Source organism: Schistocerca piceifrons, chromosome 10, assembly GCF_021461385.2.
Source record: "Schistocerca piceifrons isolate TAMUIC-IGC-003096 chromosome 10, iqSchPice1.1, whole genome shotgun sequence".
NCBI classification, from domain to species: domain Eukaryota; kingdom Metazoa; phylum Arthropoda; class Insecta; order Orthoptera; family Acrididae; genus Schistocerca; species Schistocerca piceifrons.
This window is the reverse complement of record NC_060147.1, coordinates 80,576,783-80,583,417: the sequence shown is the minus strand read 5'-3', so window position 1 is coordinate 80,583,417 and position 6,635 is coordinate 80,576,783.

The following is a 6,635-nucleotide window of genomic DNA, read 5'->3' as shown; positions in this document are numbered from 1 at the left end:
TGTCTTACACCCTTCTTAATACGAGCACTTCGTTCTTGATCGTCCACTCTTATAATTCCCTCTTGGTTGTTGTACATATTGTATATGACCCGTCTCTCCCTATAGCTTACCCCTACTTTTTTTCAGAATCTCGAACAGCTTGCACCATTTTATATTGTCGAACGCTTTTTCCAGGTCGACAAATCCTATGAAAGTGTCTTGATTTTTCTTTAGCCTTGCTTCGATTATTAGCCGTAACGTCAGAATTGCCTCTCTCTGGTCGTACAACCTTTAAATGATGTTGTTTCCCGCGCCCGGGTTCCCGAGTTCGATTCCCGGTGGGGTCAGGGATTTTCTCTGCCTCGTGATGACTGGGTGTTGTGTGCTGTCCTTAGGTTAGTTGGGTGTAAGTAGTTCTAAGTTCTAGGGGACTGATGGCCTCAGATGTTAAGTCCCATAGTGCTCAGAGCCATTTGAAGCATTTGAGCCGATGATGTTGTTGTTGTGAGTTTTCAAGCGCCTCGGAAAGTGTAAGAGACGTGTGACGCTCACCGCCTGAAATGAGACGGGCTTGTTGCCGTTCCAATGGCTCTGTAGCTCTTAAGACCCCCCTGACATTCCGCATCCATGTTCCGGCTGACATGAGATTGCTCCGAGGATTGTCGGATTCTAGTAACTTTCACAACTCGCGCTGTCTCAGAACTATGCGCTAAATCAGACATATTTACGTTGCTTATCACAGTAGTTTTAAATGCGGTTATCGGGCTTACCGTCGGGTTTTATTGTTATTTCTCCATAAAAACGCTCCCGCTATAGCAGGTGGTGTAGCAGCTAAACGTCGTAAGCTATGTGCACAATAACATCAGATTTACAAATGAAACACTAAAAGTCACCGACAATCGCGCCATGGTCGTCTGCGTCCCACTCGTGTATACCATAATTAAGAACGTTAATAACACTAAAAAGAAATGTAACATTCTACAGTAGCCTGTGATCTTCGTCAGGGTTCAAGCTACCGCCATACCAAATATGAGGGTCACTCCAAAAGAAATGCACACTTTTGTTTATAAACACATTCTGCATGTGTGAAAGTTTTACAGTGTTGTGGACTGGCAAGACAGCCAATAGGCACGCGTTTAAGCTCACGCAGGCTGGCGTGAGGTCTGGAACTGGACAAGGTAATTAATACAGCCAATAACGTACGTAGCTGCTGGAATACTTAACTTTAATCCATAATTGGTGAACCTCGGTCTGACGGTACATGCAACCCAAGATAAATAACAAGCGATAATGGCGCCTTGCTAGGTCGTACCAAATGACGTAGCTGAAGGCTATGCTAACTATCGTCTCGGCAAATGAGAGCGTAATTTGTCAGTGAACCATCGCTAGCAAAGTCGGCTGTACAACTGGGGCCAGTGCTAGGAAGTCTCTCTAGACCTGCCGTGTGGCGGCGCTCGGTCTGCAATCACTGACAGTGGCGACACGCGGGTCCGACATGTACCAACGGACCGCAGCCGATTTAAATGCTACCACCTAGCAAGTGTGGTGTCTGGCGGTGACACCACATACAGTGTGTACATACTACCTTCACGCTTGTTTTCAAACTTAGCTCAACCTGTTCCCGTGAGTGGCGCCGTCACAGCATGTCTTCAAGATGGCTGCTACACTTGACGTTCACCAGAAGCAACGTGCTGTCATAGAATTCCTGTGCTGTGAAAACGAGACAGTGGGAAACATCCACAAGAGGTTGAAAAAGGTGTATGGAGATGCTGCTGTCGATCGCAGTACAGTTAGTCGGTGGGCGAGCAGGCTACGTGATGAAAGCGAGCACGGCAGTATTGAGTATTGTCCTCGCAGCGGGAGGCCTCGTACTGCACACACTCCAGACAATGTGCAGAAAGTTAACGAATTGGTGACTGCTGACAGACGCATCACAGTGAACGCTACGTTGCCATAGGGTAAGGAAGTGTTTGCAGAATACTGAAAGTGTTGGCGTTAGAAAAGGTTTCCGCCAGATGGGTTTCCAGGATGTTGACAGTGGCTCACATAGAACCAAGAAAAACGGTATTCAGCGAACTTTTGGAACAGTACGAGAATGGTGGAGATGAATTTCTTGGAAGAATTGTGACAGATGATGAAACATGGCTCCATCATTTTTCACCAGAGACGAAGAGTCAATCAATGGAGTGGCATCATGTCCAAGAAAAAAAATTCAAAACCACACCTTCTGCTGGAAAAGTTATGGCTACGGTGTTTCTCGATTCCGAAGGACTCTTGCTTGTGGACATCATGCCAAGTGGAACCACCATGAATTCTGATGCATATGTGACGACACTGAAGAAACGTCAAGCTCGACTGAGTCGTGTTCGACCACATCGGCAAAAGCAGGATGTTTTGCTGTTGCACGACAAGGTACGGCCACATGGCAGTCAAAAAACACCATGGAAGAGATCACAAAACTCCGATGGACAACACTGAAACGCCCGCCTTATAGTCCTGACCTGACTCCATGTGACTATCATCTCTTCGGGAAACTGAAAGACTCTCTTCGTGGAACAAGGTTTGAAGATGATGACTCCCTTGTGCACGCTGCCAAACAGTGGCTCCAACAGGTTGGTCCAGAATTTTACCGTGCGGGTATACAGGCGCTGGTTCCAAGATGGCGTAAGGCAGTTGAGAGGGATGGAAATTATGTGGAGAAATGAAAATATTGTTCCTAAAGGACGTATCTACACACTGTAAAACTTTCAAACATGTAGAGTAAAAGACGGATTTAATGAAAAAATAGTGTGCATTTGTTCTGGAATGACCCTCGTACCATCGGAATCCGTTTCAGCGGTAGAGTTGCGAATACACAAGAGACAGAGTAACTTTCGAATTTAATAATACTGGTAGTATAAACGTAGGCTTCCGCGGCCATTTCCACATTCAATAATATTTTTCTGGGTTTGTGACCGTATTGTCAATATACATAAAACGACCGACGTCTGGGTCCGTGTTGCAGGGACCGAAACGTCGGTAGTTTTATATACGTTGACAATGCGGTCACAAACCCAGAAAATTTTCATTGAGTATTGGTAGTACTATGGAAAAATGGATGAAACGCGTTGAGAACTGAATCATCATTGTACGGATTAAGTTGAACCACATTACGCAGATTATGTCAACCAATAAAAGCGTTTTCACAAATATGAGAAAGTTCAAAAGTGAAAGAGTAAATAGCTTTGACAAAGGCTAATTAATGTTCGATATTTCGCTCTATATTTCTCAAATCAGTAAATGCGTTGGACTACACACTTTCTAAAGTGGCCTGTGTTCTTACTGAGCGTTCAAGCTATGTCCACATCAAATTTGATCAAAATCGCTTCAGTGGTTTAGTCGTGAAAACGTAACAGACGGAGTTACTTTCACGTTTATAATATTGGTATGGATGTACCACAAGCAAAATACGGAACATCAGATAGTTGTGAGTCCTCTTTATCTCGTCCATCCTTCGCTTGTCACGGTACTGTCATAAAATGGTTTCGGCTCGTCAGGTATGTATTGTAGAGTTCTCTTTACATTAGCTTTTCAACTTTTTCACTCTAACAGGTCCATAGTATGCTTGTTTATCCGGAAGATCTACCGTACATTCTCCTCTGAGCGGTGGACATGGCTCCTTTTCTAACTCAATATGCATCAAATGAGCACTTCCTTTGATAGAACATTGTTGTACTAAGCGATACGTCCAATTATAAAGATCTGTTATCTCTGGTAAACGTAATTTGAAAAAAAAAAGTGGATATGATCTCTTTCCCAACTCACCGATTCAATTGAAGCGCGCACATTGGCATTTAAATATTCTTCTCGTGCTCCATACGTGAATGGAAAGTGAAAAAGTCTTCATAACTACCTTGTACTCCACAGTGCTTTGCAGAGTATTCACGTAGATTTAGATACACGAAATAATTTTTCCCTCGGTCAATGCCTAATGGAATAGGAAAAGGAAATCGATGACAGCGGTATGATGCACCCTCGGCCATGCACTATTTAGCGGCTATCGGAGTATATGCAGAGATTTGGCATGAGAATGACAGCCTTAATTCAAAGCCCAAAAAATGATGAGCTGTTTTGAACGTGGCGGGAAGCAGTGTGAGGTTGGCAGTCGGCGGGGCAGCTGCGGTGTGTTTGTAAGTAAGACGCAGTAAGCGGTGACCCTGAAGACACATAACAGCCCCACAGGGTGATCCGTCGCTTTCGCGCCTCTACGAGAGAGTAAATATTTTATGAGGTGGCAGTCTGTACTTATTGCAACAAAACTTTCAGTGCAGCAAGTGTTCAAATTTCATTGGTCACAGAGTTACATGTGATGCAATGAACCCAAGCGAATACTCACGGAAGGAGCTAAGCAAGATGTAAGATCATAGTCGAAATTTCCTGGACCGATACTCGAGCTCAGGGTCTTTTCCTTTCACAGACAAGTAAGCTACCGATTTTTTTCAAATAAGTTAGTAGATTTGTACGGTCCTAACACTAGTGTACGAAATGTAAATGTCGTGTCACTAGGGCCTCCCGTCGGGTAGACCTTTCAAAAATGGTTCAAATGGCTCTGAGCACTTTGGGACTTAACATCTGAAGTCATCAGTCCCCCAGAACTTGGAACTACGTAAACCTAACTATCCTAAGGACATCACACACAGCCGGCCGAAGTGGTCGTGCGGTTAAAGGCGCTGCAGTCTGGAACCGCAAGACCACTACGGTCGCAGGTTCGAATCCTGCCTCGGGCATGGATGTTTGTGATGTCCTTAGGTTAGTTAGGTTTAACTAGTTCTAAGTTCTAGGGGACTAATGACCTCAGCAGTTGAGTCCCATAGTGCTCAGAGCCATTTGAACAATTTGAACATCACACACATTCATGCCCGAGGCAGGATTCGAACCTGCGAACGTAGTGGTCGCGCGGTTCTAGACTGTAGCGCGTAGAAACGCTCGGCCACCCCGGCCGGCGCAGACCGTTCGCCGGGTGGAAGTCTTCCGATTTGACGCCACTTCGGCGACTTACGCGTCGATAGGGATGAAATGATAATAATTAGGATAACACAACACTCAGTCCCTGAGCGGCGAAAATCTCCGACCCAGCCGGGAATCGAAGCCGAGCCCTTTTTTTTCATTTTGTTCTGTGCTGTTCGTTGCGTTTGGTCTGCGCGGACGTCACATGACATCCGTTCAAGTTGATCTTTGATCCCTTGACTCAGTTTTTTTTATTACAGAGCGCCACCGCCTCTCAGACCGAACACTCTGAGCTGCCGTGCCCTTAGTATTGGCGCGCTGACCACTCAGCTAGCTTTTTTTTGTCTCATTTTGTTCTATATTGTTCGCTGAAGTTGATAGTTGCGGATGACCAATGACACTCGTTCAGTTTGTTCGATAATCCGTTTACTCAGTTTTTTTTATTACAGAGGGTAAATGGCTCTGAGCACTATGTGTCTTAACATCTGAGGTCATCAGTCCCCTAGAACTCAGAACTACTTAAACCTAACTAACCTAAGGACATCACACACATCCATGCCCGAGGCAGGGTTCGAACCTGCGACCGTAGCGGCTACCGCGGGCGGACAGTGAACGTGATAAAACTACAGTACAAAATGTAAGCTGTTTGACATCGTTGTATTTATTTAGTAAACAACATAAAGCAGAACACAACCAAACTGAGATGTCTTTCGACTAGTACAGGAATGGCGATTATTCGAAAACATCGACAGACCTACCGAAACACGACTTACGTTACGTGCTCACAGCTTTACTTCCGTCACTACCTTATCTTCTACCTTTCGAACTACACAGAAGTTCTGCTGCGAAACGTGCAGGACTAGCACTCCTGTTAGAAAGGATATCGTAGAAACTTGGCCTAGTCACAGCCTGGGGGATCTTTCTGGAATGAATTTTTCACCCTGCAGCGGAGTGTGTGCGCCGATATGAAACTTCCTGGCAAATTAAAACAGTACGCCGCACCGAGACTCGATATCGGGACCTTTGCTTTTCACTGGCCAGTGCTAGTCCTATAATTTAGCAGAAGAACCGCTGTCAACTTTGGAAGTTAGAGATGAGGTACTGGCAGAAGTACAGCTGTGAGGACAGGTCGTGCGTCGTGAGTGGTTATCTTGGTCGGCAGAGCACTTGTCCACGAAAGGCAAAGGTTCCGAGTTTCGACATATTCTCTTTATTTAGGTCTCATTATGTATAACAGTCTGTATATCAAATTCTTAATGATATTAAAACTGAAAGCCATATTATAACCATAAAGTGTTTTATTTGCATTGTCCCCATGATAAATTTCCGTGTCACCTTTTCCACAAAAATATGGACCTCTAAATTGTGAAGCGAAGTCCTCTAAAAATCAAATATGCTAAAGGTTCCACTGCAAACTAGGAACAGTGCAGACTTTCAACCTACACTCATAAACGTGTATCCTATAAAAATTTGTATGATATAGTATAAAATTATTTTTTTTAAAAAAAAGAATAAACCATTTGACTGTGTATTACTGTATTCATATTTCGTACTATCCAGATTTCGGCTTTTATACCAGTATCATGTACAATGCTAAAGGTTGGTAGATCATTATTAAGTGATATTTGTTATACAGTAGAAAAGTTAAACATAATAATACATAGTAAAAT